The following is a 15,734-nucleotide window of genomic DNA, read 5'->3' on the forward strand; positions in this document are numbered from 1 at the left end:
TATGTATTTAAAAACAATGTATCTGCATCATCCATTACTGATTGTAAAACGATCGATGCTCAATCTTGGATGAATCACAGCATCGGCATTGCCCTCATGCCTTTCTGATATCATCTTATCAATTACACCAATACATACACATTGTTCAGTTTTATATCGCGCGTGCGTTTTCTTTGGTAAACATTGAAATTAGTTTGCACCAATGTACGCTGGAGTCTCGCGTCGTTTTAGACAGACACCCCTGCCCTCCAACCTTAGATAAACAAATCCGATCCATAACGGGACTGTCGTTTTAAATCTGGCGCCGCTTTAAAAAAAAATTAGGCTTCCTTAGAATTTGGGAAAATCCACGAGACGATCTCGTTGAGATACGTAGGACGGATGTTTGGTACGTCACAGGATTCGCTAGGGCTCCTTGAAAAAAAATGCATAGCTGATTCATCGCCTGGTTAGCTCACGGCGAATCACGTAGTCATGCGTGTAATTCTTTTCGTGTGTCCTGTTTCTGAAGGAAAAAAAATTTACTAAAAATTATAACCACACAGATGGATCAGAATCATGCGTTATATAGTTACGGAACGAAAGCTGCTTAAATTGTCAGGTGGACAGATCCGTATCTGAATGAAGGAAAAGGTCGTGTACGCACAAAGCTGACGTAATAAAAAGCGGATTTCACGAAAGTCCTATATTCAATATTTTCTCTTCGAAATCGCAAACTAAAAGATTTCTTGGTGATCAGCCACAGTAAGGAAATTCGTTGGTAGACAATCACAATGAATTATATCAATGAAGAATAAATTACGAATCTGCACTAATCAACAGATTTATTTTAGACATTAATTCGCCATGTGCTGCTGCGTAATTGGACGGTCAAAAATAAAAAAATTAAATAAAATCCCAACCGATCGTTCGTCACGGAACTGGTTCTGGTAACACGCGCCAAGGACCCGCGGATCGAAGGCGTGCGTAAATTGATCTCGAGGTGTTAATCTTGTCTGTGTCCATTTGGAAAGTTAATTAATTAATTCAGTGGACGAATACGTGGCTACGAGTACAGTCGGAATACAGATTAATTATGTCAGGTCGATTTCATGAATTTTTTTAGCAAACTACCACTGTACGATTATACGAAGACAAAAAATGTGCCTTTACGAACATCTTTTTCATGTACCGTACAACGAGGAACAGGCATACTCCGTTATTTCTTGAAAAGGGCCACCGAAGACCTATAGATATTTTTGACATCTTCTTTTTCTCTCCCTGTCTCTTTTTCCATGCTTAAACCGAGAACACCGAAATCAGCCGCCGACACCCAAGAGAAAAGCGTGCGAACCCAACGAGTGGGACCCCTCGGTTTTCACAGACGCATCTTCTTATCTGATGGTCCACGAATTCGGGATGCTGCTTTCGTCTTGTTAAACTTCTGTCCCAGAAAATCTACGTCTGGATATCCCGCAGCGTGGTCCATTGTATCCGAGTGACTTTCTTCTCAGAAAACTATCGGCCACCCTACCGGTCTATTAATATTTCAATGAAAGTCAGAGCGAATCTTTGCGCTGACTTCATTTCCGCACTGCCCGTGGGAATTGTGCGACCGAATACCTAAAACAGAAAAAAAAAACACAAATACAAAGAATTTCCAAGAAACGTAAAATTAATATCAAATCAAAAAACTATCATCCATACACGTGGTACATGGCTATACTGTATACATACAGTAAATGCATTTCCCAAGAAATTTCGTCATCATCTTCCAGTCGGATTAAAAAAAAATTTTGTATATTCATAAAAAATGAAAATTTTCTAAATTTCAATAATACCCTCCTCTTCAAACCAGTCTACTTATCTACACGCTAATATACTACGCCACAGCAATCGCGGGTACTTTAAATGGGTTAAGATGTTGTGAACGTGCCGGACAGGTTGACAGGAGCTGAACCATGACGAAGATACTATCCGAGTATAACCGTGCGACAGTTGCTCTCCGCAATTACCATGATTAGTCCAGTGTGGCACACGATACACGCAGCTCCGCTAATTTGTAAACACTTACGCGTATCCGTGACTTACATAAGCCAAGACCGTTTGGGTGCCTAAGGAGTATTGCTCAATCCTTAAGGAAGTATAGAATACGAAGTACAGGAAAAATACATACCCGAGCTAGTGACATTAGTGAACTTACAAACGAATGGTTAATGAGTCACTTCGTATTGCAACGAGGAAAATTATCGATTACTTACTATGTATCCAGGAACATTAAAAATGGCCAAAAATTCAATAAAATTGAAAAAAAGATAGTTTATCAGCAGACAATAAAGTAAGGAATTTTATAATAATTCCTTTCCTGGAACACGTTACGCCATCGCACAGTCAAATGTATGACAAAATCTGAATAGCCACTAGAAAGATCAAACCGCAAGAGACAATACTCATCCTCGACGGCCACTTGGTAATTTAACGTTACGTCACTCGATAGAAACGCGAATGGCATTTCCGTTGAGCAGTATCAAAATCGATAGATCGTTAATAAAGAACTCGATGTAGTGTAACAGCACGAGAGAATGTCTTCTAGAGAAATTCAAACTAGGATACACCCTATAGATCCTGACAGATCCTGAGACACAATGGAAAACCGCAACAGGATCCCACCGAATAGATTCGATCTCCTGGAAATACTTTGTAAGAATATTTTGAATCGACATTCAGGAATCCCAGTTCAGAATTCCCCAATGGACGTTTTGCGATCGGGTAAAACAAGTCAGTCGTAGCATACGTCAAGTTTTCATTACTGATTTATGAACTGATTCTTGGCTATTTATTCAGTATATAAGATACAAGGGTTGGTAAGACTGCAGACTGATCAGGAATACACGCTGTCTCTGTCTGTTTGTCCAATCGTTTATTCTCTCTCTCTCTCTCTCTCTCTCTCATTCTCCCTTACCGAGTATGTATATATATATACGTGTATATATATGTATATATATATACATATATATAGCTGGAGATCGGAAGAATCGGGATCGTTTGCAATTCCAGTACAAAGTTCTTCAGTGCCGACGTTCCACGGCAGCTACCTGGAAACGGCTAACTACTTATTGTCACCTCTAATGAGGCTGTGGCAAAAAGAACTCAACTATTTGCAGGTGGGAATGCTGCCAGGTTATGAAAGTATCAATTACCTTTCCACGTCGAGTTCCCTAACGAGGGTAACAGAGTCTCTTACGAGACTCCTGTGGCCTCCGAGCGAGATCCGTTCGGTTTTTAAGGTACGCAAGTTCAGTCGGCTCTCGAGGAATTGTCGAGCAAGAATTGGATATACAGCGTACATATGGGTACCAATGGAATAGCAATCTCCACCTTTGGATAAATCAAGAGGAGAGACCTTCGGGATTTATTGACTTTAATCTCATCAAGACGGCACTCGATCGAAAATGCATTTTAACTGATACGTGTCACGAATACAGAGGTTTGCGCAATTACTGGTTTACAGATAAATACAGTGTTGTACGTGTAGCACGACTCGTAGACCAGTCTTGGGATTTGCCCAGAGGATAAAAGTATAGACGAGGTATATACACGTATACGTATATGTATGATATGATAATTAACATTAAGTTGGTACCAATGATAATGATTCGTGACTTTTTTCATGTAACCCATTGCGTTATTATAGGTTAGGTCTGCATACTGTGAACTCCCAACCTCAGACCCATAGAAGGTACGGTTCGGCGTATCTAGTGACGTCACCGACAGTGTGTCCCATTGTTCGTTGCCAGATGGGAGGTGAGCGAGAGTCATTGAAGTTCGAATGACTGGTTGCTCTTGCGGAGGAGTAGGGTAGGTTGGGATTGGGTTGCGTTGGATAGAAGGTAACTGGGTAACCAGAAGTGCGTACCGGTACCTGGACCAGGATCTTCCTTTGAAGATCCATTCAAGATTTTTTTTTCAAATCACCGTACCCGTACCTGTAAAACTGTGATAACGTTACAAGATCCAGGTACACAAAAATTGGGACCTTTGACATGGGTCCCATTGTGAGAACAGCTGATCAGACGTTAGCGTATAGTGAAAAACCCAAGACTCCCTGTTGAGTCGCAGGTACAATCAGGTAATCGAAGAGTAATCAATGTTAAGTCATGTTTACCATATGTAAATCTTAAATTATGATTATTGACAATATAATGTATGATTATATAATATTAACCGATCGGTCACAAAGTTTTTTTTAAATATTTCTTACAGCATCCTTGCAGTCAAATTCAACACGGAGATGCATCACTGTGCATACGTATTATCAAAAGTATATATATAAATATATTTTTTAATAAGGGTAGTTCTCCACCCTTTGGCAAATTTATATACATATATGTATATCTGTCTGCATATACTAAGGTCAAGGTAATCCAAAGACGTGCTCCCTCATTTCTACCAGACCCCAATCTCGTTATCTCTCTGGTATCTATCGATCAAAGCACGAGGGGCCCCTCGGGGCCCGTTTGGCACGAGTTAGTCGAGCCTCCCAAGCATGTGACGTCATTGACGTGCTCCGAGCACGTGGAGAATCGGGTGAGTTCGTGCTCGACTCGTGTCCCGAGTCTCTACTGACCAGAACCACTATACTATACTTATATATACTGTAGTCCTACGTGCTCTACGTGATGGCGGCAGGCCGTTCGCCTGTCCCATTTGTATGCACCAAAATGCCCCTTAATTTCAGCAACGATCGTCCGTCTTCTCAACTGGTTGATACTCTACGTTACGCTTCCTCAAATCGTAATCTAAGCAGCCGGTATACTATACACAAAATATACAGTATATATATAACTATAGCACAGTCATTCGACTACGTTCACGCACGCGATCTCCTAGGCGCAACTTCAGTATTTCAAATATTCATGGATTAAGGTATGACGGTAATTCTTATATTTTGTACCTACCTTATTACACGGGCTTGGATTACAAATTCTCGATTACCATGGTTGTGGGATATATTGGTAAAAAAAATGGCCGGCTTTTACCAGTATCAGAGGATTAGAAAGGACTTGGAATATAATTGAGGATGATGATACCGGGTCCATGTTGCAATGGACGATATCACCATTTTTTTCGAATAATTTTTTTTCACTATTTCCAAAGTGACAATATTGATCCGCAGAGATCGATAGAGTCAGATTGTAATTTTAGACCATGTATCATTCATCTTTTAATAGTCATCGGGTAAGTGCCAGTACCGGGTCATTGGATGTAAGCTTACTGACTACGCCGTGACAATATTTGCTAATGAATAAGTTAACGAAATTTTTCATGGTACCTTATTTACCTAAATTTAATTAGAAACACGACCCACTTTTAATATCGATGGCTGATCTAGTTACTTCCCATGGGGACCATGACCATGATATCGATGACATCATGGCGATTGCGCACTTTCTCTTCCGTGTACGTTTCAGTCTGTACTTACGTACAGCTATGTACGCGCCTCAGCTCTCAAGCCCTGTGAATGCAGGCTTGATGTTCAACCAGTGTCCAATATTGATAACGATGACTATGATATCATCAGGCGTCATCGATATTTAGAAATTTAATTCGTACCATATTGACACGCTGTGTGATCCCATTGCGCAACCCATAGCTAATCAATCAATCATCGACTTTCAGCTCCATTCAGTTACACACTGTCGTTAGATCCATTGTACTCGATGAATGACGTGGTCTTATCAATTTCTCCTGAGACACCCTGTATATGAAATAACAGAGAAAGGAGTTTTCTCTTACGGTAAAAAGTACCATACGTATCTCGTTCGACCTCGACCCTGACGATCACGTTCAGTTAATACGTTTAGTTCACACTTATAAACATACAGTCATTGACAGGCAGATCGGTTATATAAATCATGCTTAATATTCCATCTATTGACATAGTGGTCATCGCATTGTCAATCGGAACGCGAGTTACACCTGTCCTATGAAATAGTACGAGTTCGAAATGCTAACTAGTACGCGTAGCTGTCTTTTGATGAGTCAGTTCAATTTACACGCATTACTATATAGAATAACCAGTGAACCCAATTTTTTAACGGTCCCATCCAACTCCTCTCTACAATATTGCTCATCCTCAAAAATCAGAAACACGTGGTAATGACAGTTTGACAATTTTATTCTGGCACCATAAAATTGATATTTTAATTATATCACACCGCAGTCCCAACATCCTGAATGAAACTCTGATACCTCATAAAATGTAGAATAGGTGTGGACAATTAACTCCCAGCCGAGAAAACGTTCGCTGACGTACGAACCTTCTCTGTTACGTATAAACTATAAATTCTGACTGCTTTAAGGTTGCTGGTCTAGATTAGTTGCTCTGTGATTGGCAGCCAGCAAATCAACGATTGAGCATGACTGGTTACATCAGCAACAGGATTTTGGAATTCCCCAGGTCATTATGTACAGGTGAATTAGCAATTAGACACGATGGCAGGTATAGTGGACTGTGTTTTTAACACAAGAACAATATCAGTTGAGGTCGGTTGAATGAAAAATGTACATACTCGAATGATGAACTTGAAGCGACTATGTCCACAGCGAACCACATTGTGGACCAAGTAGGGAGCCAGGTGATTATTGTATCTATTTATACTTACGTTCCAAGTTTATGATGAATACGAACGAAAAGCTTCGGCTATCTAATCTCGCTGCATGAAACCGGTCTCCGTACGTTATCTGGCAACTATGAAAAGTATGACGACTACCAACGGATGCCACTGGTATCAGCTGTCATACGGACGTGGCCATACTCGATGTTTAATGGCTCGTATTAATCGGAAGGCACAACAATTAGGTCCAATACCGATGGACCAATTACATGACTAAACTGGGTCACTCACGGCAATTAATAATGAGACAGCGGAGCCATTAACCTGGGGTTAAACATTTCATCTCTTAGGAGTCTCTCACGAGCCTTGACTCATCTTACCGATTGACATTGTCCGTGGCACTGATCTTCTGCTTCTATACGTACCAATCATTTTTCTGTATACGTTACCAACGTGACTTACAGTGGCTTTGGGCACTGATACCAACCGAGCCCAATATGACGTCTACTGGGTCCAGGAGCAGTGAGAAAACATCTGCTGGTAATTTTCCTTCTTTTTTTTTTGCGAATCGTTGGCTTATCTATAGACGGATGCCTCGTTGCGTCACTAACTCGACAACGTATTCGATGACGTATGGAGACACGTTCGCCAACAGTATAAATATTTGTTTTAAATAAAACGAACCTTCCGAGAATATGCCTGGCTGGATTGTTGTAATACCGTAAAAGGAAAAAGCACAACCGCTGCTGACATAATCTACGCGATCCGTTAGGCACTTGTGATCTTGCTAACAGGATGAACCATTGGCTAACAATATCGTACGTTATGACTTTCGTTTTTTTTTTTTAATGAAAATCTAACATCAGATTTTTTGGATTTTGGACAAATTTATGGGAATTTCTTTTTTTAATTTTTATTTTTTTAATGATCGTATGCGAAATTTGTACTGTCGTGACAACGTTGTGGTGTATGCTGAAATAATTATTTTCTGTTTATATATGCCACAGTGCACACGTGCATATAGAAGCACATAATGGTGTTTATGAATGCATGCAAATTCGTCTATAGCACAAAACCGATAGACGTTGCATATAAATTTATGGAATTGTTAAAGAATTGAAAAGAACTTAACTGCAATGTTGTACCGTTAGAAAAAACTTAGGGAGCGTCAATGAACCTGGGATAGGGAGACTGGACCTATTCCGCGGTGAAAAACTTGTGCTTTACTCGGAAAAAGATCTCTTTGTGGTTTCCAATCGAAATTTTAACGGTCGTTTAGTTCTCGCGACCGACTCGTAAAACCTGGTTGGTATATACTGTAAGTTCCGTTCTACCTATGCAACGTTATATAGCGTATATCCCATCTCAATCTCTATAAAACGCGCGTTAAAGCTTTACGAGTCTAATAAACCAATAGGCTGCGCGGCGCGCGGAACAAATTAATTCCGTTTGGCAACGTGAACGCAGAACGCGAGGAAACGTATCCGTGAGAATGTAAAACCTGAAGGACTTCGATCGGACAAAACGGAAGATCGTTTCGTGGCCGATGCAGAAATCGTGAAATACAGTCATAGGTTATCATACGTGAAACATATGAGACCGAGTGAAATATATATATATATATATTTTACAGTTTTTATTCGATGTATAAAAACAATAAGAGTGCATCAACGAAAGCACTCTTTCGCGAATATAAAAGCGATCGACTTCAGGAATATTCTCAATGGCGGCAACGAATTGAAAGGTAGCAGTTCGTAATGGCATTGGCATTTTCGCAAATGTATTATGATAATTTTTAAATAATGAATTTATAATTTCTGTAAATGATACATGATCGCTCGAGAAGCCTCACAAATTATACGGCTCTGCCGATCTTTCCTGTATCTTCCCTTAAGGCTCCTTTCGCCCGGTCGCGAAATTCCACGTATGCTCTTTTTTCGATAATTTTCGAAATAATGATTACTCGTGAGAAATTTGCGAAAAATTCGCCAATCTCGCTACCGAGTACCATATCTATATATTTGCGCGATACACGTTCATTTTAGCACATTCAAATATCAGGATTTAATACGTCAATTCGTATGGGGGATTCCTATATTTACGCAGTGAATCATCCTGTACTAGTGCAAACATTAGCGACGCTCTTGATAAACAAAAAGTCAATTTATTTATAATAAGCAATGAATCTTAAGATAACTGCACTAATCTAGATTACGCCTTTCCCCGAATCCTCGAAAGGTGTGCCAATCGTAAAAAGCCAAATACTTTCCTCGTAAATGAGAAAGAGACTGTATACACTCTGACAATTTATGACGTACGTTGCTTTGTCATACAGCAATAGAGTCACCTCAATTCCACGTGACATTTTACCTATATATATATATATATATATATATATCTATACACTATATGTACTTCTCTTACTAATTCTCACTGTGACTTCCACACCGAACAAACAATGGACACCTCTCCCTTCGCTCATTACAATTATCCTCGCTTTCCACCCTGCACCGTCGCCATTTTTAAAGCATCCTAGTACCTCGTTCCTGTTCCGCGTTCCAGACTCTCTGGAATCGCTGACAATTTACTCGGCTCATTAACGCGGTAGTAATTAACGAAACTGTCATGCTTGGAGGATTCGTTTAATGCAGTGACAACATGACTTCCCAATGAGGAATATCATACGGACGTGTTTCACGTAATAGGAAAAAAAAAAAAACAAAGAGTCCTTGAAAATAAATAAATTTTATATATCTATTAATAGACACAGTCTAATATTTCAACAGGATAAATTTATATATCTGTATTCATCTATTGTCCATAATATTTCTCTGTCCTTTGCTATATCTTATTATAGGATTCTCATATGGCCTTTTTACTTTTAGGGCATTGCGATTTCGTACGAAGCTTCGTTGGGCCTCTTTTGAGTGTGGGCTGCCAGTATAATTACATAGGGCTCACGGGTTGGCGAGCAACTCCCACTTAAACACTCTTCGAGTATTAAATATTAATGCGTATTTAAATAAACCGGCAACAGAACAAAGACGCTCGATGCCTTCGTGAACGAGAAGCCGCTAACGAGGGTTCGCAACTTTTCTCCTAATATTTGCACGTGAAATCCTGGCTTGTAATATTTTTTTCAAAATCCTCATATACTCGGCTCTTTTAAACACACCGATTGGCTCACGGTAAGAGAATCCTTATGGAGTTGAGAACTCTCGTCTCGGTACGTGTATTATGTCGTGTATCATATATATATTTTTTTTTCCTTAGAAATCACAAATTACGTGAACCTGCAGGATGGAGCGTAGAACTGTTACAAATGGTCTTGATCGACTTCAACGCCTACGGTGTTGAACACGTGCGAGATCCTGAGTTTTTCATCGATCCAGGCTGCTGCTCGATCATGTCGGGATAAATGATCTTAACGAGGCAGAATGTCAGGATGGGAAATTACGCTGGGATTTGCGAAAGGGATGGGGTGAATGTCAGCATGTAATCATTTATTAATAGGTTGTTATACAGTGTGATCAAAAAAGTATCGCGAATCATTTTTAGGTCATTTACGTGAGAAAGTATATATATATATATATATTGGTACGTGTTATGCTTCGAAGTGATTGACGCTCCTGATAACTGACTTGCGAATCATTGGCCATTGACGTCTTAGGGAAGCCCAGGGATTTCACTTACGGATTAATAATAGCAACATCGAACAATAGGAATGCACGAGAGTCATTGATTTTTTGATGATTTGAAAATAGGTGAACTCCCTCTTACCTTGCCATCATAAAATCAAATTGATCATTGTCGATCATCTTGTGCAATTCGTTATCCCCGTTCCTGCAGGAGCCACGTGCGGTGTTGGTAGTTCACTGAAATTTCATTTATGAGATCATCCTGCAGTGTCGTCAGTTTTTGCTAAGGAAAGTTCTCAGATAGTAATCAGGTGAAATTTTACCTGACGTCATCGCTAGCTTCGCAGCCAATCGGGTGGATCATTTCGAACGTTAATTAATTAATACAATGCTCGATTTCTCTCTGTGTCAACAGTGCAGTATCTGCGATGCAGTTGCAGTACCAATCAGATTGTGCCTTGCAAGGTATACAGGTAAATGTATACCTGTATACAATGATAGCTACCGGCACTCCCGGATAATCGGAGAAAGCTGTAATGGAAAATCATTTGAAATCATTGCCGAATAAAATAATTTTCAAAAAATTAACAGTGTCGTTATTACGTCATATATGAATACCGATTTTCTATACCCCTCGACATTCCATGAAGAACGAGAGTAAAATCGTGAGCAGCAAATTGCTCGAGGCGATATAACGTGTACGCGGTCGAAAGGACAGATAATCGATCGTGTATCAAGTCGACTTTGTCACGTAATTAGCATCGTGACATAATAATGACTGGTTGATAAAATCGTTAGGAGCATACATATACTGTATGACGGATAATAACTAAAACCAACATTAAATCAGTTTATAATAAATATGAAAATATTGGATGATCGATAAAATCAAAATAATTATACAATCACGACTGATAAAGCATATCAAGATCCGTTAGTTCTGCATTAGTTTATTTATCTTAATCCACAGCGCGGCAAACCTGCTCGGCTACGTTACTCCGCCTACAAAAAGCAAATATGCGCATAAGCACTTAAATCGAGTATGTAAACATTTTCGCGCGTTAAGGCTGATCTCCAATTTATTCATATTAAGCTCGAGCTTTCATTTCCCTTGGTTCTTATCAATACCCTCGGCAATCTACTAGGATATCACGTCCGGATGACCTCGGTACAAGAATACATACTAGCAGGACGAATCCCTAAGTATACCGAAGATGCGAAATAAGAGATCCAAGTAATGGTCCAGGGATGCTGTGTCTCGATAGAGTCCTGCAGCTCAATAGCACTTGGCCAGGATGCGCTTTGGGCTCAAGGTATGCAGGCTGCAGGGCAACGGTATACCTGTGGTTATTACCGGGCGTGCACCATGGATGGGGATCTCGGAATTAATGAAGGGAAGCACTCGAGGTCGATGGGATTCTATGGTGGTTGTACAGGATCTCAACCCCCGTGTCAAAAATGAATTAGATCCTAGCGAAAAAAAAAATTCGCACATCTAACCATCACAGATTACTCATAGTACCTTGCGAATTTACAGATAAGGGAAAATCGATATTAAATAATGGTTTATATTTTTTTCAACCTTCCAATAAACAATTTTTGTCAACAATGCATCCTGAGATTGCATATGGGCTCCGACATCAAAATCTCCAGGTCCAATCGCGAAATGTGAACCGCTGTGCATCCGAGAAAATATGCGGCGGGTGAAGCAAGGTAGCATTGATACAGAGATATGTAAATGATGCTCCAGGACCGGCAAGTATATAACCATATGAGAGAGAGAGAGAGAGAAAGATAGAGAGAGAGAGATATGTATATATATGAGTGAAGAAACTACTAGTTGAATCCTCTAAGAGAGAAAGAGCAATACCGGAGGATGAGCTGGATAAGCTCGTTCCTAACTGCCGACAGTCGCCCACGCGACCTCATTAACCTGCTAACCATGACGTCATCGTCATTAACATCTTACACGCACCGGCGACAATCATTGATCTTGTATATAGGAACGCCTGTGTTGTACATTGCTACCTATCGGAGTAATCCTGATCAACCTTTTCGTACAAACCTATGCATATAGGTATACACGAAATGTTGAACCTTTTACATAAAGACTGTGCAGGCAGATAGATTGCCTATACAAGTACAGTATAAATGCATTGCTTTACTGTATCAGCACTGGGTATACATTAATACAGGATTATTCAGTACAGACATACCGGTTACCCTGTCCATTTGACTTCTACCGTAGAACCACCTTCAGGTATTTGGTTAGTACTGAATAGCCCTGTATAAACAGACTACAGAAAGGGGTTAACGTATGAGAACGTTGACTCTGATATGTAATATCAATTGAACGGATTAATAAACACGTTCCTCAGGCTAGGACAGAGGTATAGTTTATGGACTTGTAGTTCAGTGCTCGTTGATCGAGAGGGAGGAGTACGGCAATGCGCAACCCCATATCCAGTGTATATAGATATAGAAAAGCTAAAATAACCCCTGGAATATAAACGGTGGGCACTCTGAGCCGCGAGGGCATGAATTTTTACAATTACCGGGCAAAGGCAAACACGCTCCTGATTTATCGTCAGTCTTCGTCGGGGACGTGCGTAATTTACTGCGACTTAATTGCATTTAATTCAAGCGGCGCAACTGTAAATCACAGAGTTGCGCCGGTGAGCACGTTGCGCAGGTCAGGCACGCCTGCTGTCGATACGTTATAATTATATCTATCAGCGCGAGTCGCTACAACGCGAGAAAAATCACCTACAGTTCCGTCCACTGGTCCACGTGAACGTGATCCTCGTCCGAGCCTCTGTTGCAGGGACAGGCATGTCTGCCATTGCGAAAGGTGGAATTGCGGAAAATATTTTTTTTTATATACACGGCAATACCTCATTTAGAGAGTCCAGGATATTTCGCAGACTGTGGCTGCTACAACGGTATCTCAAACTCCGATATCCAATTTGCATAGGTTAATTTATCGGACTATCCTCCGGCGACCTAAATCACTATAGTTTTTGTACGTTGGACATATAGAAGAAACAACCATACACATATAAGTTCGTTGTATGAAACATCCATTAAGAATTTCTATCCCTGATCTTGGCGATTAAAAATCTAACTCGATTGTCCTGTCATCTTGTCTGGGAAGATGAAAAAAAAAATATATCTCGCTAATCATACGTGACTGGCCGATCCGCACGCGTGACAATAATTTCAAGGCGGTCTCACCATAAATCTAGTTTACAAACTGGTACCACACCTCTGCTCAAGTGAATTTCTCTTATGGGCAAAAACCTACGAGATTGGCAACCAATAAGCGTTCTTGCGAGTTACACGTGCGTTTGCGTGCTACGTATGCGCACGCTTAACTGCCCAACGCCCTGGGCTTTTCGCTTTGGTTATGTATATCGGCTCTCGAGACCTGGCATTGTATCTGCCTTCGGGAAGGGATTGAAATTTTTTTTTTTTTTTTCGAAAAAATGCATACACGATAATTTATTGCGTTGTTGGAAGAATGACGAAATTACTTAGGAGTTGATATGGATAACTGTACAAAGGAGAACCCACCGTCATTTCTATGTACGTATTTAGTATGGGTACCTATGGTGCACGCGTAAGGTACCACGTACGATATGAAATGGGCTGCGTTGGCGCATACTTCAGAAAACGTTATTATCGAGTTCAGTGGCGTAGAACGAAAAAAAAAAGTATAATTCGTTAGTAGCCTTAAGCCGTATTATATATATTAGATATATCACCTTCCGAATCGAACCGCACGGCTATGGGACTTAGATCCGTTTCCCTTCCAACCTTCTTGTCATTCCTTATGGCTTTCTCGGTTAACTTCAATTCGCACAGTGGAGAAGCTTTGTACGTCTTATCTCAGTGTCCGGTTACTTCTCAGTAAAACATAAACGTGTTTGCGCCTTCCATAACGCATATCCAGGCTATCGAATTCGCGAGTCGAACAAAAGAAACGTCACTGTCGGCCATCGTGCCCGAAAACGGGATTCCCCGTAGATCGACCCTCTAACGGGAAAATCTGACACTAATCCTCTAGGTGTCTTCGGTTATTGTTGCTTAATTGAAATTGAATCGATTCTCTATTGTCGTTATTTAATATCATTGTGTATCACGTTTACGTTCTGCACTACGTTTCTCTTGTAGTTTATGGCCCCATTCATATGGATTTGAAACGATTTTGTTAGGTTAGGTTGGAATTCTTTTAATCGAGCGTCCTTCTGTAAATTACTGGTTTTATTAGCAAGTTAAGGTCGACGTCTGAACTACCTATTTCAATTGCTTCGCCCGTCTGGCAAGTCGATACTGAATCGTTACCACCCACGAGTACCTGATTGTGAGACCACTCGAGACTTGCTGATTCATATTGATCCGCCACGATATCAAGAACGTAAACACGACGATAATTTGCGAACTTAGTGAGGTTAAAGCGATGCGTCGATTCCATTTTGATTATCAGTCAGGTATGTATTTACCTGCCTACTCATTATTTGCTTTGATGATGACGAAAATCGGGACGTGACTCTTTGTCGCTGGTTGGACATTTTTATTCTTTCGTTGATCGACGGAAGTCACGTCCTTACAATGAAAGCGAATCGTGTTCAGTTTCACTTGTGACATAAGCAAATAATATAAGGGTGATAAATAGTAAATAAGATCCTTGAGGGACTGTACATTATTAATTGCATTACAATTAGAGAAAAAGCAAAATAAACTTCGGACATAGAGAGAGGAAACGGAGAAATATCAAGTACCGGAAGTGAATGACAGAAATGAAATTTTCGATAATTTTCGAAAATATTTTTTCTATCATATCAGTAGTTCCTACTTCTTAGGTATAGGAGTAAACTTGCCTCTGGTTACTGTCGGACCTTATCACTTTTTTCACCTGTTTCGGCGAAGCGGAAGTCGATCAGACTACAACGAGAGGATTCAGACTTTTTGGTCCGATCAGAGGTAAAAGATAATATGAATGTTTATCGTGGGGAATTTACAAGAACGATTTTGAAACTACCTGACGATTTTCAAGTATATCCACGAGACCTAAAAAATTCATGACCTACAGAGTTTATGGAATTACTAATTGTTTTTTCTCGTAATTATCCTAAAGGCACTCTTACTCAAGGCACCTTCTTATTAAACACTCAATAATATCTTAATGAATCCTTTCACCATTTCTCATCGTATTAGCATATTTCTCTAAAAAATTACAAAACCCTGTAATTTCCCAACGACTAATGATTCTCAGTATAAATTGAAAAAATGACTGGTATTTTTTTTTTCCCCACCAAACCTCAATTTTACCCAAGACTTAAATCATTTCTCAAAAGACAATTATCATCGCACAGAAGTGGAGCTTGTGCATCTGAGCTTGCAGTGTCCCGAGGCGGCGTCGAGCTAACAGCTAAAAGGGTCGATGACGAGAGAGTTCGGAAATGCGCTTCCCACGTGGGTGAGTTAGTGCAAAGCCATC

The 15,734-nt window shown here is 40.1% G+C and overlaps 1 long non-coding RNA gene across 2 annotated transcripts; it reads right to left on the reverse strand.

Moving 5' to 3' along the window:
• Nucleotides 1-207: 207 nt before the first annotated feature.
• On the reverse strand, nt 208-14,686 carry LOC112495371. 2 transcript variants are annotated; one of them, XR_003061803.1, is made up of 4 exons: nt 13,999-14,686; nt 10,558-10,765; nt 10,377-10,471; nt 208-1,602 (listed from the first exon to the last, which is right to left on the reverse strand). It is a non-coding gene; the product is annotated as an uncharacterized LOC112495371 (long non-coding RNA). The 2 variants fall into 2 exon arrangements; XR_003061802.1 differs by lacking the exon at nt 208-1,602 and having other exon boundaries at nt 9,419-10,471.
• Between the last annotated feature and the right edge of the window lie 1,048 nt (nt 14,687-15,734).

This window comes from Cephus cinctus, unplaced genomic scaffold (assembly GCF_000341935.2).
Source record: "Cephus cinctus unplaced genomic scaffold, Ccin1 Ccin1_scaffold3086, whole genome shotgun sequence".
Taxonomy (NCBI): domain Eukaryota; kingdom Metazoa; phylum Arthropoda; class Insecta; order Hymenoptera; family Cephidae; genus Cephus; species Cephus cinctus.